The sequence below is a fragment of the Myotis yumanensis genome, unplaced genomic scaffold (assembly GCF_028538775.1).
Source record: "Myotis yumanensis isolate MYYU_CA2020_CCGP unplaced genomic scaffold, mMyoYum1.0.hap1 SCAF_1, whole genome shotgun sequence".
Classification (NCBI taxonomy): Eukaryota; Metazoa; Chordata; class Mammalia; order Chiroptera; family Vespertilionidae; genus Myotis; species Myotis yumanensis.
Window position 1 is genome coordinate 118921324 of NW_027223752.1, and position 25909 is coordinate 118947232.

General features: G+C 41.1%; 1 protein-coding gene and 2 pseudogenes across 6 annotated transcripts in view; 2 read left to right on the forward strand and 1 right to left on the reverse strand.

Annotated features, from left to right (window-relative positions):
- Positions 1-25909, reverse strand: part of LRRC49 (leucine rich repeat containing 49) — a 177976-nt gene that overhangs the window by 81589 nt on the left and 70478 nt on the right. The gene's annotated exons all lie outside the window — the stretch shown is intronic.
- LOC139005389 (bridging integrator 3 pseudogene) lies at positions 22258-23005 on the forward strand (annotated as a pseudogene).
- On the forward strand, positions 23876-24193 carry LOC139005398 (NEDD8-conjugating enzyme UBE2F pseudogene; annotated as a pseudogene).

Here is a 25909-nt window from a genome sequence, read left to right on the forward strand (position 1 = left end):
AACGAAAACAAATAGCTCACAGTTGTAAAGGAAATAGAGCACTCTGACTGAGAGCTAGCAGAAACAACAGATGAGTCAGCTCAGCTCCAATTTCTTCATATAATGGGCTTATCAAACTCAGAACATTAAAAAAAAAAACTATAGCATATTTCAAGGAATAAAACAGGTTTGAAAATACGAATAAAATTCTAGACGATTTTAAAATACAGAACTTCTAAAGATAAAATTAAATTAACTAAAATTAAAAAGTCAGTGGCAACAGATGGAAATAAAGGAAATCAAGCATTTACCTCACTTTTCTTGTACAAACTGTTCTTTGGGGTAACTAAAAAAATAATAAAGGTTTTTTTATAGAAGAATTGCAATTCTCGCCGAAACCGGTTTGGCTCGGTGGATAGAGCATTGGCCTGCGGACTGAAGGGTCCCGGGTTCGATTCCGGTCAAGGGCATGTACTTTGGTTGCGGGCACATCCCCAGTGGGAGATGTGCAGGAGGCAGCTGATCGATGTTTCTCTCTCATCAATGTTTCTGACTTTCTATCTCTCTCCCTTCCTCTCTGTAAAAAATCTATAAAATATATTTTTTAAAAAAAGAAGAAGAATTGCAATTCTAAAAAACCTGAAGAATCATAGAATATCTCCATTTTGTAATCCCTGATAAAATAGTGGATTCAGATAATGGTCATCAATGACCGCTAAAATATTTAAGTAACAACAGCTGAACCCAATAATCAGTTTTAACATTACAGCAAGCAAAACATACTTTTTCTCTATATATGTTCTCCTCCCTTTTATATTTTATTTCACTTCCCTGTTTCTCTCCTTTGGGTGCTCAATAACAAGTAATCATCTGTATTGGTACATTTGAATGTTAGTCACTAGAATTGTTTTCAGTATATGATGGTAGTGGGAGTGCTTAGAAACTAAACAGTTCTAAAGAAACTAAACATACCTAATAATAAGCCATTACTTTTGTCACAAAACAAAAATATGGTTGAGACAATAAAATAAAAATGTTCACATGCATAAAAAAGATCTCCAAATTTCCTTTGGGAAATGTTAAAAGATAACTGAGGATAAAAATTTTAAGAGTTTGTTTGAGCAAGAATTGATTTGAATCAGGCAGTATCTAATTTACAGCAAATACAAAGGGTTCCATGCAACTGTACAAGATGAAAGACTTACATCTGAAGGGAGCAGAAACAAGTCAGTTTCTCGTGGAATGGCAGGCATTTATCAGGCAGATTACCTAACTAATGCTTCTGGTCAGGCAATTCCTGATGGACTGGTTTAAGATTCCATTTCTGAGAGAGCCAAGACTGCACGTAAGTCTTGGTTTGGTGATGTGGGGCCTTAGTATCAGTAACTCCATTTTGGGCCTATTGTCTTGTACTTAAAAGGAAACTATTAAAATAGCTTAACCCATTCATCACAATGTTTAAAAGATTTTAATATTTGAGAAGCTAAATTGATACAAGAGAGAATAAATATAAGACTGTGATGCTAACGGAAACAGCAATTGAAAAGGAGGCAATATAGAGATATAAAGAATTAAACGGATGTAAAACAGAAAAATGTTAAACCATCTCTTTAGGTAGCTTTTGTTACAACAATGTCATTGACAACAATCAGTAAAGAAAATATCTATTATGTCTGTATGCATCTGGCTGACAGAAGACAGCAGAGTTGAATGTCTCAGAAATGTAGGTGATAATTCCATTAGCTTTCTCGAGCAGTAAAAGGAAAAAAGCAAGATTAGCTTCAGTCTCTGGTGATTACAATGACTAATAACTACAGTTAGATTTTAAGATGCAGTAATGTTCTTGTACTGCTAATTTGTGACATTGAAATCAAATTTGAAGTGATACAGAAAGTTCTTGATGACATTTTATTTTCCTGAATTGATATGTGAATGCAAATAAGCCTCCTCACATTTACGGAAGGAAAATTTAAAAAAAGGATTTTTTTGCAGTCTTAAAATTTAATAGGATAACTCTAAAAAGCATGCTCATTGTAGCTACTTTCAACATTTATATTAATTATTTAATAAATACACTGGCTATAAAGCAAGTCAAATATCTTGTGAGCAAAGAGATCTAAATTCAGACTATATAGGGTAAGCTGTTCTCTGGGAAAACAACAATTTCCATGGTGCAACTATTCCCAACATGGTCCATCTCAAGCTACCAGATGTCACTACACTGGAGAGCTACACATAATTGATCTAGTGAGTGAGTAAAAGTGGGCTCCAGCACATGACTACAGATCCAATTCCTTATTTACAGGACCAGCATGGTGGTTCAGTTGGTTGGAATGTCCCAGACACTGAAGCGTCGCAGGTTGGATTCCTGGTCAGGGCACATACCCAGGTTGAGGGCTTGATCCCAAAATCAGGGTGCATACTGGAGTGATGTTTCTCTCTCACATCAATGTTTCTCTCTCTCCCTCTCCCCTCCTCTCTCTCTAAAGTTAATAAAAACATATCTTCAGGTGAGGATTTTAAAAAGTTCCTCTTTTACAGTTAATGTTAGGACAGCTATTATTCTATCACTAAACAACTTTGTTATTTGGAGGAACTTCCTTGTATTGCTGGCTTTACAGTCTTATTTGAACTTTTCGTCAACATGTACTATACCGATAGAAAAATGCACAAATCATATGTGCACATGTCAATTTTGCACAAACTGAACATACAGCAGCAGATTAAGAAACAAACCGTTACTGTACCCCAATGCCATCACCTTGTGTGCCTTTACAGCCATTACTCCTCTCCAAACTAACCACTCTCCTGATTCAAACAGTACAGATAAGTTTTGCCTGTTTTTGAACTTTATGTGAATGAAATCATACATATGCCATCATTTGAATCCGGTTTCTTTTGCTCCACATTTTCTTCTCTGAGATTCATCCATATTGCATGTAGTTGCAGTTTGATAAAACAGCATTAAATTTACTTTCTTTGACTATTAGGGGACATTTGGCTTGTTTGTAGTTTGGGTTATTTAAATAGTGCAGCTAAGAACATTCAGATGAACATGTTAAGCATTTCTATGGAGTATAAACCTAGGAATGGAATTGCTGAGTCATAAAATATGCTATTAAATTAGACTGAATAAGATATTGCCAAAGTTTTACAAAATGATTTTACTGTCCTACACTCCCACTAGCAGGTATGGGAGCTCCAGTAGCTCAACATCTTTGCCAATACTTACCACATGTCAGATGTTGACAAATCATACAATCTTGTTCTCTTTTAAAATGTTAATTCTTCTATATTTCAATACCTTGTAATACTGGCTGGGAATCAGAGTCATTTGTGAGGCTTTCTTTGTTTGTTTGTTAATCCTCACCTGAGGCTATTTTTCCCATTGATTTTTAGAGAGAATAAAAGGGATGGAGGGAGAGGAAGAGCAAGAGTGCGAGTGAGAGCAAGAGCAAGAGAGAAAGACAGAGAGAGAAATATCCATGTGAGAGAGATACATTGATTGTTAACTCCTGCACGTGTCCCAACCAGGCCAGGGATCGAATCTGCAACCCAGGTGCATGCTCTTGACTGGAAATTGAACCGAAGCCCCCTGGGTACACAGTTCAATGCTCTAATCACTGAGCACACTAGCCAGGGCTGTGAGGCTGACTTAAAAAATACATAATGTATAGAATCCATCCAGATCTATATCTGAATCTCAAGGAGGAGGGTCATAGATGTAAAATTCATAACAGTTCTACAACTGTTTCTAATGAAGATTCAGGGTCTGAGAGCTAAACTTCAACAGCCCATTAAAGTTACTGATTTCTCACATGAACCTCACAATTCCTTGCAAATATTAAGAAAGGATTCAAACTAGTGACCTCCTGGAACACACACACACACACACACACACACACACAGGGGGCGCCTGCTCCGAGCTTCCTTAGCATGGCTGGGGGCAGGTCTTCAGCAGATACACACACACACACACACACACACACACACACACAGCACCTGACTGCGGCTTAGGCTCGCTCCCTGTAGGCCTTCAATAGGACATCTCCTGAAGGCTTCCTGACTGTGATAGGGGACAAGCTGTGCTGAGAGACCCCCACACCCCAGTGCACAAATTCCGTGCACCGGGCCTCTAGTAAAGAATAAAAAGGGCAACAAACAAGTACCTATCAATAATAACCTTAAATGTAAATGGTTTAAATTCCCCAATCAAAAACACATACCGTAGTTGAATGGATAAGAAAACATGACCCATACCAGTATATCTGCTGCCTACAGGAGACCCACCTCAGAACAAAGGACTCACAGAGACTGATGGAGAAGGGATGGAACAAGGTTTTTCAGGAGATTGGAAATGGAAAAAAAGCTGGGGTAGCAATACTTATAGCTGACAAATTAGGCCTCAAAGTGAAGGCCATAACAAGAGGTAAGGAAGGCCACTTCATAATACTAAAGGGAGCAATTCAACAAGAAGATATTACTCTGGTAAACATATATGCACCCAATACAGGAGTACCCAAACACATAAAAAAAACTTCTGGAGGATATGAAGGGAGAGACTGACAGCAATGCAGTCATAGTAAGGGACTTTATTACACCACTAACAGCACTGGATAAATCCTATAAACAAAAAATCAGCAAAGAAACATCAATCCTAAATTACTCACTAGATCAGATGGAACCAATTGACATTTTCAGAACATTTCACCCCAAAGCTACACAATATACATTCTTCTCAAGTGCACATGGGTCATTTTAAAAGATAGACTTTATATTGGGACATGGGCTAAGTCTCTTCAAATTCAAGAAGATAGAAATCATATCAAGCATCTTCTCAGATCACAATGACATAAAATTAGAAATCAACTATAATAAAAACAATGAAAAAAATCAAACACCTGGACACTAAATAGCATGCTATTAAACAATGATTGGGTTACCAAAGAGATCAAAGAAGAAATAAAAAGCATCATGGCAACAAATGACAATGAAAACACAACTTTCAAAAAGCTATGGAACACAGTGAAAGCAGTCTTGAGAGTGTAGTTCATAGCTCTGCAGGCCTACCTCAAAAAAAACAAGAAAAAATGGTAGTAAATTTTCTAACTATACAACTCAAAGAGTTAGAAAGAGAGCAACAAGAAAAGCCCAGAGTAAGCAAAAGGAAGGAAATAATAAAGATCAGGGCTTAAATAAATGACATAGAGATAAAAAAAATACAAAAGATCAATAAAACCAAGAGCTGCTTCTTTGAAAAGATAAAAAAGATTGATGAACCTCTAGCCAGGCTCACCAAGAAGCAAAGAGAGAGGACCAAAATAAACAAAATCAGAAATGAAAGGGGTGAAGTAACAACCGATCCCACAGAAATACAAAGGATTATGAACAAATACTTTGAGCAACGCTATTCCAACAAAATGGACAACCTAGAAGAAATGGACATATTCTTAGAAAAATGCAAGCTCTCAAAACTCAATCAAGAAGAATCAAAAAACCTGAATAGGCCGATAACTACCAAAGAAATTGAAGCAGTAATCAAAAATATTCCAGCAAACAAAAGCCTAGGACCGGAAGGCTTTATAGGGGAGTTCTACCAAGCACTCAAAGAAGAACTAAAACCTATCATCCTCAGACTATCCCAAAAAATTCAAGAGGAAGGCACACTTCCAAGCTCTTCCTAGGAAGCCAGCATTACCCTAATTCCAAAACCAGATAAAGACACCACAAAAAAAGAGAACTACAGGCCAATATCCTTGATGGAAATAGATGCTAAAATCCTCAACAAAATTCTAGCAAATTGAATTCAGCATTACATTAGAAAGATCATACACCATGATCAAGTGGGCTTTATCCCAGAGATGCAAGGATGGTACAATATTCGCAAATCAATAAATGTGATACATGGATGAGGACACATTTGTAATACCTTAACCAATAAAGAAATTAAAAATAAATAAAAAAGTAAATGTGATACATCACATAAAAAATTGAGAGACAAAAATCACAAAATCATATCAATTGATGAAGAAAAAGCATTTGACAAAATTCAACATCCTTTCTTGATAAAAACTCTCAGCAAAGTGGGAATAGAGGAATCATACCTTAACATAATAAAAGCCTTATATGACAAACCTACAGCCAACATCAAACTCAATGGGCAAAAACTAAACTCATTTCCCCTGAAAACGGGAACAAGACACTCTCACCACTCCTGTTCGATATAGTACTGGAAGTGCTAGCCATAGTGATCAGACAAGAAGAACACATAAAAGGCATCCAAATTGGAAAAGAAGAAGGAAAACTATCCTTGTTCACAGATGACATGATACTGTACATAGAAAACCCCAAAAACTCCATCAGAAAACTAGTCGATGCCGAAACCGGTTTGGCTCATGGATAGAGCGTCGGCCTGCGGACTGAAGGGTCCCAGGTTCGATTCCGGTCAAGGGCATGTACCTGGGTTGCAGGCACATCCCCAGTGGGAGATGTGCAGGAGGCAGCTGGTCGATGTTCCTCTCTCATCGATGTTTCTAACTCTCTATCTCTCTCCCTTCCTCTCTGTAAAAAATCAATAAAATATATTTAAAAAAAAAAGAAAGAAAACTAGTCGACCTAATGAATGAATTTGGCAATGGAGCAGGATACAAAATTAACACCCAGAAATCTCTGGCCTTTTATACACCAATAATGAACTCAAAGAAAGAGAAATGAAAAAAAAGAAATCCCATTTACCATTGCACTAAAAAAATTAAAATACCTAGAAATAAACTTAACTAAAGAGGTAAAAGACCTATACTCAGAAAACTACAGAATGCTGGAAAAAGAGATAGAGAAGATATAAACAGATGGAAGAACATACCATGTTCATGGATTTGTAGAATCAACATCATTAAAATGTCAATACTACCCAAAGCGATCTACAGAGTCAATGAAATCCCCATCAAATACCAACAGCATATTTCAAAGATCTAGAACAAACTCTGCAAAAATTCATCTGGAATAAAAAAAGACCCCAAATAGCCACAGCAATCCTGAGAAAGAAGAACAAAGTTGGAGGGATCAGAATACCAGATATCAAACTATATTACAAAGCCACGGTTCTCAAAACTGCCTGGTACTGGCACAAGAACAGACATATAGACCAATGGAACAGAACAGAGAATCCAGAAATAGACCCAAGCCATTATGCTCAATTAATATTTGACAAAGGAGGCAACATCATACAACGGAGTCAAGACAGTCTCTTCAATAAATTTTGCTGGGAAATTTGGTCAGATACATGTAAAAAGTGAAACTAGATCACCAACTTACACCATACACAAAAGCAAACTCCAAATGGCTAAAGGACTTAAATGTAAGACAGGAAACCATAAAAATCCTACAAGACTCCATAGGCAGCAAAATAGCAGACAAATGTCACAGCAATTTACCGACATAGCTCCTAGGGCAATGGAGACTAAGGATAAAATAAACAAATGGGATTACATACAAATAAAAATCTTCTGCACAGCAAAAAACCCCATCAACAAAACAACAAAAAAAAGCCCACAGCATGGGAAACCATATTTGCCAATGATATTTCAGATAAGGATTTAATCTCCAAAATTTACAGAGAACTCATACAACTTAACAAAAGGAAGATAAACAATTCAATCAAAAAATGGGCAAAGGATCTAAATAGACACTATTCAAAAGAGGACATATAGAAGGCGGAGAGACATATGAAAACATGCTCAAAGTCACTAATCATCCAAGAGATGCAAATCAAAACAACAATGAGATACCATCTCACACCTGTCAGAATGGCTATCATCAACAAATCAACAAACAACAAGTGCTGGCGAGGATGTGGAGAAAAAGAAACCCTAGTGCACTGCTGGTGGGAATGCAGACTGGTGCAGCCACTATGGAGAACAGTATGGAGTTACCTCAAAAAGTTAAAAATGGAATTCCCTTTTGACCCAGTAATCCCATTTCTAGGAGTATATCCAAAGAAACCAGAAACACTAATCAGAAAGGATATACATCCCTACGTTCATAGTAGTACAATTCACCATAGCTAAGATTTGGAAACAGTCTAAGTGCCTATCAGCAGATGAGTGGATTAAAAAACTGTGGTATATCTACACAATGGAATACTACGCTGCTATAAAAAAAGAAACTTTTACCATTTGCAATGGCCTGGAATGAACTGGATAGCATTATGCTAAGTGAAATAACCCAGTTGGAGAAAGATAAATATCAAATGATCTCACTCATATGTGGGATATAAATGTGGGATCAACATAATTTGATGAACAAGAATAGATCCAGAGACAAATGGCGGGGGGTGGGGGGTAAAGAGCAATGAAAGGACTTATATGCATGCATATTAGCATAACCAATGGACACAGACACTGGGGCAGTGGGGGCTTGCCCGTAGTGGGAATGCCTGAGGGGGAGGGAGTTCAAGCAGGGAAAAAGGAGACATATGTAAAAGTTTAGACCAGGGGTGGGCAAACTTTTTGACTCGAGGGCCACAATGGGTTCTTAAACTGGACCGGAGGGCCGGAACAAAAGCATGGATGGAGTGTTTGTGTGAACTAATATAAATTCAAAGTAAACATCATTACATAAAAGGGTACGGTCTTTTTTTTTTTTAGTTTTATTCATTTCAAACGAGCCAGATCCGGCCTGCGGGCCGTAGTTTGCCCACGGCTGCTTTAGACAATAAATAAATTTAAAAGAAAGAAAGGAGTCACAATTCTAAGGAGAAATATCATTTCTCCAATGTCACATGTTCACAAGATAATATGTTCAAAAATGTGTATCACAACATCCTATATAATAAAAGACCAGTTACCTTAATGACTGGAATGACCACTCAACCAGTCGCTATGAGGTGCATTGACCACTTCTCGATCCCTCCCCCTGGCCTGTAGGCTCTGATCACAGCATGGCGAACCAGGTGGGTGGTGGAAGGCAGGACCAGGGACTGGCAAGTGGGCGGAAAGGCCGACCTCTTAGTCCCTCCCCACAACCTGCAGGCTCTGATCACAGCATGGTGAATGGGGAACCATGGGAAACTGGGTGGGTGGCAGTGGGTTGGACTGGGGACTGGAGAGCGGGCAGAATGGCTGACCTCTCGGTCCCTTCCCCTGCCTGCAGGCTCCAATCACAGCATGGTGAATGGGGAACCACGGGGAACCGGGTGGGTGACAGTGGGGCGGGACTGGGGACTGCCAAGGGGGCGGAAGATGGCCCTGATTGCATGCGAGGCCTAGGGACCCTACCCATGCATGATTTCGTGCGCTGAGCCTCTAGTACAGTGATGGCGAACCTTTTGAGCTCAGTGTGTCAGCATTTTGAAAAACCCTAACTTAACTCTGGTGCTGTGTCACATATAGAAATTTTTTTATATCTGCAACCATAGTAAAAAAAAAGACTTATCTTTTTGATATTTATTTTATATATTTAACTGCCATTTAACAAAGAAAAATCAACCAAAAAAATGAGTTCGTGTGTCACCTCTGACATGGTGTCATAGGTTCGCCATCACTGCTCTAGTAGCTTATAATGACAAAACACAGCACACTAAATAACCATCAAGAAAGAATTCATTAAATAAATTAAGATTAATCCATACAATAAAATTGAATGTAACCATAAAAAAATAAAATGTAGAGAGAAGAAAAAATGGTGGCCTAATAGGCAGATGTGTCGTAAACCCTGTCCTGGGGCCAGACTGGAAACACAACTAAATCAGAGAACATCCACCTGGAATCAAGCCCCCAGGCCCAGCTGAGGAGGCGACCTACAACAAGGGCAGAAAACACCTGGAGACCTGTAGGAAGGGTGGCAAGGTCTCGGGAGGGGCAGCAGGCTGGCGGGCCAGGCCGGCAGGCAGAGAAGAGGAAAGAGCTGCATTATGGGAGATTCAGTTCCCTCATTAAAATAGAAGCTCAGACTTGGCTGAGCATCAAGGCTGAGTCCCTTGGCAGCAGGTGAAACAACCAACTTTAAAAAGGAAAAGTGGCGGGATACTGGCTGCTGGGGAGTCAGGTCTCAAGACCACAGCTGCAAGAGGCTGTGCTGTGAGGGGAAAGCAGTGTGATGCTGGGGGGAGAGAAAGCCAGTTTCGTTGTTGGTTTTGTTTTGTCTTTGTTTTTATTCTCTAAACTCAGAACATAGAACTTTTCCATTGCAATCATTACCCGAGGCTTTGGTGCAGGACGGGAGGCACAGACTTGAGGTGCCCAAGGAAAGGCAGGGGAGGGAAGCAGGGCAGGGAGACATGGTCAGGAGTCTGGCATTGGGACGTTCTTAGGTTTCCAAACCTAAGCGGCTATTTCTCCAAAGAGAAGCTAGACCCTCCCAATAGTCTCAGGGCAGGAGATATAGTCTGCCACACACTGCATTTTGAGCTTTACAGAGGAAACAAAGGCAGAAGCCAAGAATATGGGTCTGAATAGTCTCAACGAGCCCTCAGTGACTGGATTGGAAGAGAGGCCATATCCACCCCACTATTCTGGGAACCAGACTGATTAAAACTCCAGGGTGCCAGCCAACCCCATTGGTCTCCATACAAGGATCTCTGTCCAGCCAAGAGCAGAGTAATATTTTGGGCCACTCACGGAGGAGAAGCTCTGGGTCAGGAAAATCATCCATCATATTCCCTGAAAGCGAAACAGCACCAACCCCACCTAAAGCCCTGTCAGAAACAGATGTTTAAGTGATTAAGATTGACAATTGGCAGACAGGTAAAGAGGGCATATTGGCCCTTCCTGCTTGCAGCCAAGGCCTGTGGAGACAGACATAAAGCAGAGGACCTGTGAATTGGTTGGAGCTTCAAGCAGGGTGCTAAAAGCCAAATGACAGTGCCTGACAGTAGTTAACACCTAAGTACTTACTAGGAAGCCCATAATTGGCAGAAAAAACAAGAGTGGGGTTCCATGGGGCATTGAAACTCAGCTGAAGGGAACAACACTTTACTTTTTTTAAAAAAATTATTTTTTTTCTTTCCTTTTCTTTCTCTTTTTTACACCCTTTTCTTCCTCTCTGCTCTTTTTTCTCCCGTTTTTCTTTTCCTTTCTCTGTTTTAGTTTTTCACTTTTTCTTTTTTCCCCTTTTTAAAATAGATCTTATCTGCCTTATTAATGTGCTATTATTCTAGTTTCTGTTGGTTTATTCATATATTTCCCCTTCTCCTTAATTTTCCTTCAATTTTACAATTTTTTTTCTATCTTCTTTTCTTGTCCTAATTTTTTAACTTGTCTTACTTCCTAAATGCAGGCCTATGTGCTCTCTCCTCTATTCCCCTTTTCAAAAAAATTTGTTTTAATTTATGTATTTACTCTTCTTCTTGTCTTATTTCTTTTCTCCTTCCTCTCTCTAAACCAAGTTCTTTCCCCTGTTCTTCCAATTTATTAATCTTATTTTCTTTATTTAAGTTCTGCATCTACAGATTCTGTCCCCCTGCTTTTTCTGGGTGATTTTTGTTTGTAATTTTTGGTATGTTTGTTTGTTTTATTGTGTTTTCTCCCCATATTCTTTTTTAATTTTTTCTTTTTATTGGTGGCAGTGAGTGAACACCATAATCAGACACCCTGATACTGAGATGAGATTCAAGCCATGAACGGTACAATAACATTCAAGACCCAACTACATGAGGAGAACCTAATAATCTCAAGTAGAGAGCCTACCCAGAACACCCAGCTCAGGAGACTTAAGAGATTGCACCATGGGGTCCCACAAAACATCTTCCACAAAAGGCCAATTAAAAAAATCTGGGTGGCATGCCAGTTTGATCTAATACAAGGAAATAATTACATAATGACAGCAAAAATGGGGAGACAAAGAAACAACACCCAAATGAATGAAAAGGAGGAAACACCGGAGAAGGAACTAAATGAAATGGAGGCAAGCAATTTGTCAAAGAAAGAATTCAGAATAATGGTTATAAGGATAATCAAACATCTGGCAAGGGTGAGAAATTAACCAACATATGTAAGAATCAAGAGGAAATTAAGAATAGAACTGCAATAAAGAACACAATGGAAGATTATAACAGTAGACTAAAAGAAGCTGAGGACCAAATCAGCTAGTTAGAAGACAAGGTAGAGAAAACATCCAAGCACAGAAGAAACTGGAAAAAAAATGAAAAAGCAGGAGGAGAGTCTAAGGGAGCTTTGGGACAACATGAAACGAAACAACATCAGCATAATAGGGGTGCCAGAAGGAGAGGAAGCTGAGCAAGGAATAGAAAACCTGATTGAAGAAATAATGACAGAAAACTTCCTTGATTTGGGGAAGAAAAGGGTCACACAAGTCCAAGAAACACAGAGTTCCAAACAAGATGAACCCAAAAAGTCCAACACCAATACACATCATAATTAAATTGGCAAACGTCAATGACAAAGTAAGAATCTTAAAGGCTTCCAGAGACAGACAGAAAGTTACCTACAAGGAATCTCCCATTAGACTATCAACTGTGATTTTTCAACAGAAACACATCAGGACAGAAGGGAATGGAATGAAATATACAAACTGATGCAAAGGAAGGGACTGAATACAAGAATACTCTACCTTTCAAGGCTATCATTCAAAATTGAAGGTGCAATCAGAAGCTTCACAGACAAAAGAAAAGGCTAAGGGAGTTTATCACTACCAAGCCACCAATGCAAGAAATGCTAAAGGGACTGCTGTGAAAAGAAGAATAGAAAGGGAAGAAGGAACACAGGCATACAGAATAAAAATGGCAACAAACAAGTACCTATCAATAAAAACCTTAAACATAATTGGATTAAATACTCCAATCAAAAACAAGGTAGCTGAATGGATAAGAAAATATGACCCACATGTATGCTGTCTACAAGAGACCCACCTTAGAAGAAAGGACTCACAGATACTGAAAGTGAAGGGATGACATTTTTTTTTTTTTCAGGAAAATGGGAATGGAAAGAAAAAGCTGGGGTAGCAATACTTGTATCTGACAAAATAGACCTCAAAGTGAAGGCCATAACAAGAGATAAGGAAGGCCACGTCATAATACTAAAGGGATCAATACAACAAGAAGATATAACTCTGGTACACATATATGCATCTAAATAAAAAAAAAAAAACTTCTGGAGGATATCAAGGGAGAGATCAACAACAATATAATCATAGTAGGGGACTTTAATACCCTACTAAAATCACTGGATAAATCTTCTAGACAAAAAAATTAATAAGGAAACAGTAATCCTAAGTGACACTCTAGAAAAGTGGAACTAACTGACATCTTCAGAACATTCCACTGTAAAGCTATCCTATCTAATAATAGGCAAATAGAGTAATTAACCATACCTCCTCTACGCTTCCCATTGGCTAATCAGTGCTATACACAAATTAACTGCCAACAAGATGGCGGCTAAGTTGCATACTGAAGGTGGGGCGGCAGCGTGCAAGGCCGCCTGCCGTTATGGGACACAGATCCTTGACCCTGCTGGGCGGGGCGGCAGCGCACACAGGGGCGGAGTAGCAGAGGTTGGACATGGCAGGACAGGACGACTGGCTTCCAACCAGCCCCAATCACTCCGGGCAGGTGAGCAGCACGCAGAGAGCCTCTGGACAGGGGAGGCAGGCCGGCGGAGGGAGGCCTGTGATCCCCACATGGCTGCAGTGGCAGCTGTGAGCACGCGGAGCCTGCAGGCTGAGCTGAAATAGCACCTGCAGGCTATCAGCGCCCAGGAGTGGCTGCGCAAGTCCTGCCTCCTGGCCCAGAAGGTGCAGGATCGCAGGGATACCACCGTGGCGGGCCAGGCTGATGTCCTCCTGGCCGCACCACAGGAGTTTGTGGATCTGCAAAGCCAGAGGCCTCCGGTGTGCACATCCTCTCCTCCCCGACTTGCGTGCGAACATCCCCAAGCACACTGTCACCCTCGTGCACCTACAACAGTCACAGACCAAGGTGTGCACAAGTTCCCCCCGCCTCTCTGCCGCACTTCCATCAACCCCAGCATGCCTAACACCCCCACAGGATGTGCACATGCACACATTCCCTCTGACATGCTCACATCCTTTGGAGTGTGTCTGGGTGTTCTGGGTGCTGAGAGTGGGCGCCTGTGAGATGACAGTGAAAGGGCGGAGTGGTGACGCCCTGTTCCCACGGAGGCCAGTGCAGCTACGAGATCACCTCTAGGGGGTTAATGCAGGTGCTGAGGCAGGAGCAGGTGCAGACAGACACACCTGGTGGATGCAGGAGGCCCTCGCTGAGGTGCCTTCGGTCAGCATTCAAGATCAAGAACCCAGAGGCAGAGAGGAATTCTGTCCTCTCAGTGAAACAGTGGGATAGTCAGGGTGACTGTAGAGGAGGAATGTGCACTTTGGGTGCCAGCACCCATGAGCGAAGGCTGCCCTGACTGAGCCTTGCTTGCTTGGGGCCTAGCGCACTCCTGCTGGGCAGCAGGTGACAGGACATGCTTTTCTGAATTAATAAGAGAAAACGTTGATTCTCCCACTGCCCACGAAGGTGGAAAGTGAAGTGGGGAGTGAGCGAGGTTCCCTGTCTGGGGGTTCCAAATCTGCTGTTGGTTTCTTTCACCGCTGACTAGAGATATACAGGTGTCTCCCCAAAATGTATACACACTTTGAATATCTACTAATTCCAATGGTTTTAAGCATGAGAAGAAAGAAACAACAATGGAGCTGTTATCTGTTAAAATTGTGGGCACAAACAGGCAGTCGGACATTCCGTGAGAGGTCTCAGATTGGAGAGGGTACAGGCCAGACTGAGGGGCTCCTTCCCCCCCCCCAACCCAGTGCACATATTTCGTGCACCGGGCTACTAGTCCTATATAATAAAAGAGAAACATGCAAATTAACTGTCCATCTGCTATGCTCAAGCAACGCCCACCAGCCAATCAGGAGCGAGTATGCAAATTAACCCAACTAAGATGGGGAGGCCACAGAGCTGGAGCGAGCAGGAGGCTTGGGTTGCCCCTGGCGATGGAGGAAGCCAAGCTTCCCACCTGCCCTGGCCAGCCCTCCGCTCCGCTCAAGGCTACAAAGTTTCAATTATAGAAGATAAATAAATCCCAGAAAAAAGAAAAAAAGGAGAGGCTGGGAGCTTGGATCACTGAGGGGCTTGGCCAGTCTGCAAACAGGCATCAGCCCCTCACCCAGGCTGGCCAGACACTCCAGTGGGGACCCTCCACCCTGAAGGGGGTGTGGCTAGTCTGAAAACGGCCCTCAGCCCCTCACCCAGGTTGGCCACACCCCCATGGGCTGAGGGTCCCCACTGGGGGGCTTGACCAGCATGCAAACATCCATCAGCCCCTCACCCAGGCTGGCCAGGCACCCCAGTGGGGACCCCCACCCTGAAGGGGGTGTGGCTAGTCTGAAAACGGCCCTCAGCCCCTCACCCAGGCTGGCCAGGCACCCCAGCGGGACCCCCACCCTGATCTGGGACACCCTTTAGGGCAAACCAGCCGGCCCCCACCCATGCACCAGGCCTCTAGCCTATATAATAAAAGGGTAATATTATGCAAATTGACCCTAACAGCAGAACAACTGGGAATGACTGGTCACTAAGACACACACTGACCACCAGGGGGCAGACACTCAATGCAGGAGCTGCACCCTGGTGGTCAGTGCACTCCCACAGGGGGAGCTCTGCTCAGCCACAAGCCAGGCTGATGGCTACCAGAACAGTGGTGGTGGCGGGAGCCTCTCCAACCTCCTCAGCAGCGCTAAGGATGTCCAACTGCAGTTTAGGCCTGCTCCCCGTGGAAATCCCCCGAGGGGTCCCAGACTGTGAGCGGGCACAGGCCGGGCTGAGGGACCCCCCCGAGTGCACAAATTATTGTGCACCGGGCCTCTAGTCTACACTAATAAAAGACAAAGATGCTAATTGACCGTACCTTTGGCATGCCCATCAGCCAATCAGAAGAGTATACAAATTAACCCAACAAAGATGGCCGTTAAATTTGCATACTGCAGGCAGGGCGGGACAGCGCCATCCACCAGGCCGCCTGGCCACCATCCGGGTGACCCATGTCCAACCCGACCCGGAGCGAAGACTGAAGACAGTGTAGTAGGAAGCCAAGCACTGCAGAAGGGAACAAAATGGCAGAGAAGGGAACAGAGACGGGAGTGGAGCTGAGGCAGCGGACCTGGAAGGGAGTGAGGCAGCAGAGATGGGAGGGAGAGATGTGGCGGAGAAGGGAGGGAGCGAGGCAGGGGAGAAGGGATGGAGTGAAGTGGCCAAGAAGGGAGGGAGCCGAGGTGGCAGAGATGAGAGGGAGCCAAGGTGGTAGAGACAGGAGGGAGCGAGGCAGTGTCCCTTCTCTGCTTCGCTCCAGCCTGAGGAAGCCCTATTCTTACAGGAATAGGCCCAAGGAAGCCCTATTCTTGCAGGAATCTTCCTGTAAAGGGCCTCTAGTGGAATATACATCTTCAAATGGGACATTTTCAAATATAGACCACATGTTAGGACACAAGCTAAGTCTCTACAAATTCAAGGATAAATATCAAGTATTTTCTTAGACCACAATGGGATGAAATTAGAAATCAGCTATAATAAAAACACTCAAAAACAATCAATACATGGAGGCTAAATAGCATGCTATTTAACAATGAATGAGTTACCAAAGAGATCAAAGAAGAAATAAAATACAACCTGGAAGCAAATGAAGATGAACAGACTAAATTCTATGAGACACAGTGAAAGCAGACCTGAGAGGGAAGTTCACAGCACGATAGGTCTACCTCAGAAAATAAGAAAAACTGGTAATAAGTTATCTAACACTACAACTTAAAGAATTAGAAAGAGAACAACAAGCAATTCCCAGAACAAGCATAAGAAAGGAAATAATAAAAATCAGAGTGGAAATAAATAAATAGAAACTAAAAAAAAATACAAAATATCAATAAAATCAAGAGCTGGTTCTCAAAAGGATAAACAAGATTGATGAATCTCTAGCCAGGCTCACCAGAAAACAAAAAGAGAGGACCCAAATAAACAAAATCAGAAATGAAAGAGGTGAAGTAACAACTGACCCCACAGAAATACATAGGATTGTAATAAAATACTATGAACTACTTTACTCCAACAAACGGGATAACCTGGTCTAAATGGACATATTCCTAGAAAAATACAACCTTCCAAAACTCAATCAGTAAGAATCAGAAAACCTGGAATAGGCTGATAACTACTGATGAAATTGAAGCAGTAATAAAAAAAACATCCAACCCTAACCGGTTTGGCTCAGTGGATAGAGCATCAGCCTGCGGACTCAAGGGTCCCAGGTTTGATTCCAGTCAAGGGCATGTACCTTGGTTGCGGGCACATCCTTAGTAGGGAGTGTGCAGGAAGCACGTGATTGATGTTTCTCTCTCATCGATGTTTCTAACTCTCTATCTCTCTCCCTTCCTCTCTGTAAAAAATCAATAAAATATATTTTAAAAATAAATAAATAAACAAATAAACACCCAGCGAACAGAAAAGCCATGGTCCAGACAGATTCACAGGGAAGTTTTACCAAATATTCAAAGAAGAACTAACACCTCTGCTTCTCAAACTATTCCAAAAAATTCAAGAGTAAGGAACACTTCCAAACTTTTTATGAGGCCAGCATCACCCTAATTCCAAAACCAGATAAAGACATGACAAAGAAAGAGAACTACAGGCCAATATCCCTGATAAACATAGATGCTAAAATCCTCAGCAAAATTTTAGCAAACCAGCTGTAGCAACACATTAAAAAGATCATAAATCATGAACAAGTGGGATTTATTCTGAAGAAGCAAGGCTGGTACAAGATTCTCAAATCAATAAATGTGATACAGCACATAAACAGATTGCAAGCAAAAATCACATGATCATAATAATTGATGCAGAAAAAGCATTTGACAAAATCCAACACTCTTTTTTGTTTTGTTTTTCAACACTCTTTTTTGATAAAAACTGTCAGCAAAGTGGAAATAGAAGGAACATACCTCAACCTAATAAAGGACATATATGACAAACCTACAGCCAAAATCATGCTCAACTGGCAAAAACTAAAACCATTTCCCCTAAAAACAGAACAAGACAGGAATGCCCTCTTTCCCCAACATTGTTCTGGAAGTCCTGGCCATAGAGATCAGACAAGAAGAAGAAATAAAAGGCATCCAAATTGGAAAAGAGGAAGTAAAACTCTCATTATTTGCAGATGACAAGATACTATACATAGAAAATCCTAAAGATTACTTCAAAAAACTACTTGATTTAATAAATGAATTCAGAAACATAGCAGGATCAAAATTAACAACCATAAATCCATAGCATTTTTATACACCAATAGTGAACTGTCAGGAAAAGAAATAAAAATTTAAAAAAAATCTCATTTCCCTTGCAACAAAAAAATTAAGATGCTTAGGAATAAACTTAACCAAGGAGGTAAAAAACCTGTACTCTGAAAACTATAGGATGTTGAAAAAAGAGACAGAGGAAGAATAAGCAAATGGGATAATATACTGTACTCATGGATTGGTATTCATAGACATTTTAATGTCTATACTACCCAAAGCAATCTATAGATTCAATGCAGTCCCTATTAAAATACCAACAGCATATTTCACAGTCCTAGAACAAACACTTCAAAAATTTATATGGAATAAAAAAAAAAAAATCCCTGAATAGCCACAGCAATCTTGAGAAAGAAGAACAAAGTTGGAGGAATCACAATACCAGATATCAAGTTATAACTACAAAGCTGCTGTACTCAAAATAGCCTAAAGGACCTAAATAGACACTTCTCCAAAGTGGACATACAGGCCAAGAGACATGAAAAAATGTTCAAAATCACTAATTATCCAAGGGAGTGCTGGGGGTGTGGAGGCATTGAGCAAAAAAGGAAAAAAAAAGGGAAAGAACTCATGGATATGAACAATAATGTGGTGATTATAGGGAGGAGGGGGAGCAGAGAAGGAGTGGGAGGAGGTGGAAGAGTTTATGGGGGGATAAATGGTGACAGAAAAAATTAAATTATATTTAACTGGAGGCCCGTTGCACAAAGAGATCTGTGCAATAGGCCTTCCTTCCCCTGGCTGCTGGCACCAGTTTTCCTCAGGCACCTGGGACCCAGGCCTTCGCTCCGGCCATAGCAGAGAAGCCAAGCCTCTTCATTCTTCAGTCGTCTTAAGTCTTCAGTCATCTTCAGTCTTCGCTCCGTGCCTGCATATGCAAATTAACCGCCCTCTTTGTTGGGTTAATTTGCATACTCATCCTGATTGGTTGGTGGGCATAGCAGAGTGACACCAATTTGCATGTTTCTCTTTTATTAGTGTAGATAATAAATAAATAAATTAATTAATTAATAAAAAGATAGACAACCCTTTCTCTACACATACACACATTTGTGCGCATGCACACATACATACAATACTATGCTACACTGACAGAAGAAGGCACCCCTGACCTAAGATTCTTGTAAACCACCCAAACCAACAAAATAAAATGGTAAAAACAGACTTAATTTATACTAAGTATTTTAAGGTTAGAACATCAAACCTACTCAAGTTCATAAAAATCCCACCCACCCCCCCCCCCCCCAAAATAACGTATGAAGAAGAAAAGTGTAACAAAACATTCCACACTAAAGTAAATATCCTCAAGTAAGCATTTGGAGGTATGAAAAGCATTTCGATGTAAGAAATTCAAAAATTAAAGGCAGAAATGGACAATAAACAGGAAGAAATTTTAAAAAGAGTAGATTCAACATAGAAAATGTGTGAAAGAAAATGTCAAAACCATCCCAGATTCAAAGATTAAATCACAAAGCCCCATGGGAGAACAGATCCAAATAAAATTTTACTAGAAACATTGAAGCAAGCCCGAGAAGCAACAAAGAGAGTGAAAATGAGGCACAGAAACAAAATGGATCAAAAGTATGTGGCTGAAATAAAAGAAGGCCAAAGAAAGAAAACAGTAGGGAAAACAAGAGGTTCTAAAGGTAAAAATAAAACAATTGAATAGAATACTTAAAACTACATCCCCAGAAAACTTCTGGAAGTAAGAAAATACTAGTACTAAAATGTACACACTGAAAAGGTCTAAGAGATAACTGGGAAACTTAACCAGAATAATCACTTTGAAAACATATCCTAATAAAACGATTAAATTTTAAAAAGAAATAAAAAATCAAAACAAACAAACAAAAAAACCCTTCAAGTACAAGGATCAAAATTGAAGTTCATACTGGCATCAAATACCCTAAACACAGCTTATAATGCAAAGTAACAATGGAGCCATATTAAAAAACAACTCAGAAAGAATGATTGAACTTACAATTTTCTATTTAGACAAGCTGTTCTTTAAGTATCAAGATACAGAAAAACTTTTAAATAAGCCAGGTAGCTTCTTGAGCAATATACTGGATGAGCTCCATCCACTATGAGATGATGGAGGAAACCTGAGCAAAATGACTAATGATGAGCATCCAATAATTAATTATAGATGCAAGACTAAAAGGCAGGAACCCAAGTGGAAGAACAACATGCTATATATTATATATAATGTATTTTATGGGCAGGAAAGTGGAAATCATACAGCAAAAAAAACCATAGTTTTTTAAAAATACTATTATAAGCAGCATGATAGTAAAGGAGAAAATAAGAAAACAGGGGACGACTGGGGACCTGATGCCCAGCATAGTGACCATAGTCAACATATAAACTTCAAAGTGCAAAGAGACTAGGTTTTAATTGTTCTTCAGCACACACACACAAAATGATAATTATGTCATGTAATATAGCTAATGTTATAGTGGTAATCATTTTGCAATATATAAGTGCATCAAATCAAAACATTGTATACCTTAAACTTAAGACAATATTATAATTGACTCCATTGAAAAAAGAAAACAGGGAACTTAGGCACTTAGATGATATTACATAAAAAGTAACCATATAAATCTGATGATTTCTCATTCTATTTCTTTAAAAAATGACATTAGGATTTTGATGGGGATTGCATTAAATCTGCATATTGCTTTTGGTAATATGGCCATTTTAACTATGCTGATTCTTCCAATCCATGAATGTGGGATATTTTTTCCATTTTGATGTATCGTTTTCATCTCTTTTAGTAATGCTTTGTACTTTTCAACATATAGGTCTTTCGTATTCTTTGTTAAGTTTATTCCGGGGTATTTTATTCTTTTGGTTACTATTGCAACTAAATTGTGTTTTCCCATTTATTTTTCTGAAGTTTTGTTGTTGGTATACAGGAGAGCAATGGATTTTTGCACATTGATTTTGTATCCTGCAACTTGGCTGTAGACCCCAAATAGCCAAAGCAATCTTGTAAGAACAAAAAGAACGAAGCTGGAGGTATCACACTACTTGACTTCAAATTATATTACAGAGCTACGATAATAAAATAGCATAGTATTGGCAGAAAAACAGACACACAGATCCGTGGAACAGAATAGAGAGCCCAGCTATAAAACCACATGTATATGGACAGATGATTTTCAACAAAGGAGCCAGAAATACACATTGGAGTAAAGACAGTCTCCTCAATAAATGGTGCTGGGAAAACTGGAAAGTCACATGCAAACGAATGAAATTGGATTACAGTGTGTCCTCATGTACAAAAATTAATTCAAAATGGATCAAAGAACTAAATATAAGACCTGAAACTATAAGTTACATAGAAGAAAATATAGGTACCAAACTTATGGACCTGGTTTGTAGAGAACATTTTATGGACTTGACCCCAAAGGCAAGGGAGGTAAAGGCAAAAATAAATGAATGGGACTATATCAAACTAGAGAGTTTCTGCACAGCAAAAGAAATGGACAACAAAACAAACAGGCAGCCTACCAGATGGGAGATGATATTTGCAAACAGTAGCTCCGGCAAAGGTTTAATTTCAAAAATATACAAAGAACTCATAAAACTCAACACCAAACAAATAATCCAATCAAAATGTGGGCAGAGGACCTGAAAATACACCTCTCCCAAGAAGACATACAAACAGCCAATAGAAAAATGAAAAAAATGTTTAACTTCACTCGCAATTAGGGAAATGCAAATCAAAACTACAATGAGATACCACCTTACACCTGTTAGAGTGGCCATTATCAACAAGACAAACCATAACAAGTGTTGGACAGGTTGTGGAAAAAAGGGAACCCTCATCCACTGCTGGTGGGAATGTAGACTAGTACAACCACTATGCAAAACAGTCTGGCGATTCCTCAAAAATTAAGAATAGAGCCCGAGGACCAAGTGGTGGCAGCAGACCCCGGCGGCTGGGCCAGTTTCGGGACCATGAGCTGGATTCCTTTCAAGATTGGGCAGCTCAAGAAACAGATTGTCCCCACAACAGTGGAGAGAGACTTTGAGAGGAGTATGAAAAACTGCAGCAGCTGGAAGAACAGACCAGGAAGCTGCAAAAGGACTTGAAGAAGAGCACCGATGCTGACCTGGCCATGTCCAAATCTGCTGTGAAGATATCCTTGGACTTGCTCTCTAATCCCCTCTGCAAACAAGACCAGGACTTTCTGAACATAGTGACAGCCCTGGACACGGCCATGAAACAGATGGATGCCTTCAACCAGGAAAAGGTGAACCAGTTTCAAAAGCCCTTGAAAAAGTTCGGCAGTGTCTTCCCGAGCCTCAACATGGCGGTGAAACGGTGGGAGCAGGCCCTGCAGGACTACAGGAGGCTGCAGGCCAAGGTGGAGAAGTACGAGGAAAAGGAGAAGACAGGGCTAGTGTTCGCCAAACTCCACCAGGCCCCAGAAGAGCTCTGGCCCGTGCGGGACGACTTTGAGGCCAAGAACAAGCAGCTCCTGGATGAGATGCGGCAGTTCTACAACTGCCGACTCAACTACTTCCAGCCCAGCTTTGAACCCCTGATCCGAGCGCAGGTTGTCTACTACTCTGAAATGCATAAGATCTTTGGAGACCGACCCAACAGCTTGACCAGCCTGGCCACCCTGATGAGCAGTGGGAGCGGGAGAATGAAGCTAAACTGAGCAAGTTCAGAGCCCTCTCTATTGTGGCTGATGACTGAGCCCCGCCCCTCGGGACACCCCTGGAACACAAGTCGGCTTCTCTAGTCTCTGCCCTTTTCAAACTTAGGCTCAGGCATCAGCCAGCGAAAGGCCATCCCTGGGAGAAGGCCCCTACCCTCCCTCACCAGCCCTTTGGAATGAGCCTGGCACCTGGAGCCCCAAGCAGGCTGCTGTCTCCCCACCCATAGTAGGAGCCTGAGGACAGGTAAGCAGCCTATAAAAACCTGAGAGGCTTTCTTATTTCCAGAAGAACCATCCAAAATGCCTCCTGGTCCAGGGCCAGAGCAGGCTCCCCGCCTGCAGAGGACATGGGTTCTGTCAGCTCACCTTCGGGCTCCGCCTTGTGTGCATGGCTGGGATCACATGTACCTCCAAAAGACCGTCCTGGGCACCCACCCACCTTGCTGCCCTCCCACTTCTCTCCTTTTCTGGGAGAGGGCCACACACTGTCCTGAGAATGATGCTGTGGTCCCCCAGCCTCCACAGGCCCCTCACTCTAGGCTCCCAGCATGACAAAGGCTGGCTTTATCCTTTTGGTCAAGTGCAGGGAAGATCCTGTCTTGTAGATTTTCTAGGAAATGGATTCAACTCATGTAAATGTCCAATCCACAGGCCTCAAAGCAACAACAGTGGGTTTGTATCTCACATGAATATTTGGAATTTTTTTCCCAGTAAAGTTTTCAATTAAAAAAAAATTAGGAATAGAGCTTCCATTGGAGTCTCCTCCCTGCCACACCCCCCACTTCCCTTGCACCGCCCTGGAGCCCGTGCAACTGTGAGGAGCTGCGTAGCCAAGGGCTGGTGGGAATGGTGTTGGGCACAGGGCCTGCCTCACTGGTCTCGAGGTGCCCAGGGCAAAGGTAGCAGTGATGCTGAAGCTGGTGAGCAAACTGAAGTGGGATGATGGTCTCAAAGGGTCCCGGATGCCAGCCACAGCCTCTGACTCCACTCGGAGAGTGTCTGTGAGAGACAGGTTGCTGGTTAAAGAGGAGGGTTACTACCAAGGTGGAAATTTTCAGTTTGAAATGGAAGTTCCTGATGCATACAATGTGGTGTCGCCCAAAGTGAGATGCTTGACCAGGATCTGGCACCCCAACATCACAGAGACAGGCAAGATATGTCTGAGTTTACTGAGAGAATATTCGATGGATGGGGCTCCCACCAGGACACTAAAGGATGTTGTTTAGGGATTAAATTATTGTTTACTGATCTTCTGAACTTCAATGACCCCATGAATATTGAGGCTGCAGAGCATCACCTGAGGGACAAGGAGCACTTCCCGAACAAAGTGGAAGACTACATTAAGGGTACGCCAGATGATGGGAGGGGTGCCTGCAGTGCGGACTTTGCTAGAGGGTCCTCTCCAGCTCTCGAGGGTCCTCGCGTCCCGCAGACCCACTGGATCTGCTGGGTCCTGTGACATGTTCTGTGGAGGAACCTCTTCACGGTTGCCCATTGTAGACAGAGTTCCACATAAATACAGCAAGAAAATGCGTTTGGGCTCTAACGAGCTGACTGCTTACCTTAACATGTTTACTTTGTGAGCCTGTACTGTGTAGGCTGAGGAAATGCTTGAGAAGTTGTAATGAACTCAGAATCGGAGCTTGCTTATTACCTTCCCCCAAATCACTTCCCTGCACAGCAATGCCAATGACCTGACAGGAGCTGGCAGGTGGGCGGTCCCGAGCCCACTGCTAACTGTGATTGGATGCCAGTCTCTTATCTCCTCCCACAAATGTCAGCCCTGCCTCAGTGTCTGAGGCTTCCCAGAATACAGTCATTGACTGTAGATCTCTTACTGAAATGTGTATTTAATTTAATTTAAGTATATTTTGGAACAGATTTGTAATTTGTACAATTTAATGCTTTAATTTTTTTTTCTATTCTCCTTTAATTTGTATCTTCATAGTATAGAGCAGACAGAAAAATGTTGGGTCAAGCAATTATTGAAGAGAAATACAAAGAAAATATGAAAGACATTCATTCTGTCCAAATGCAAAAAAAAGAAAAAAAAAAAAAAAAAAGAAAGAAAGAAAAGAAAAGAAAGAAAGAAAGAAAAAAAAAGAATAGAGCTACCATATGACCCAGCAACTCCACTCCTGGGTATATACCCAAAAAACTTGAAATCACTTATTCACAAAGATATATGCACCCCTATGTTCATTGCAGCATTATTCATGGTAGCCAAGACATGGAAACAAGCAAAGTGTCCTGAGATAGAGGACTGGATAAATAAGATGTGGTACATATACACAATGGAATACTACTCAGCCATAATAAAAGGTGAAATAGCACCATTTGCAACCACATGGATGGACCCTGAAAATATTATGCTAAGTGAAATAAGCTAGACAGAAAAAGCTAAGAACCATATGATTTCACTAATATGTGGGATATAAAGCTGAAACTTATGAACACAAACAGCAATGTGCTGGCTGCCAGAGGGAAAGGGGTTTGGGGGGAAAAGGAAGTCCTAATATGCTGTGACAGTAAATGATCTGACTTTGGGTGGTGGGCACATGGTACTATATACAGATTTTATAACTTAGAAATATACACATGAAATCTATATGTTCATGTTGACCAATGTCACCCCAATAGAATTTAATAAAATTTTTAAAAAAGAAAAAGTAACCAATAGAATAAAAATACAAAACTTCCCAAATACCAAAAGAAATTTTAAAAAGCAAACACATATAAAAACATAGCAATTACAAATAAATTGCACATTAGAATTATAAGATTTTATGACAAAGTTGAAGACTTCAGTCATATGAGTAAATATAAATGTGCTTAACTTCCCTATTAAAATAAAATGAAGAATTTGAATTTGGCTAACAAAGTAAGAGCCAATTCTATGCTGTATAGAAGAAAGATGCCTGAAATAAAGTGTTTTAGAAAGA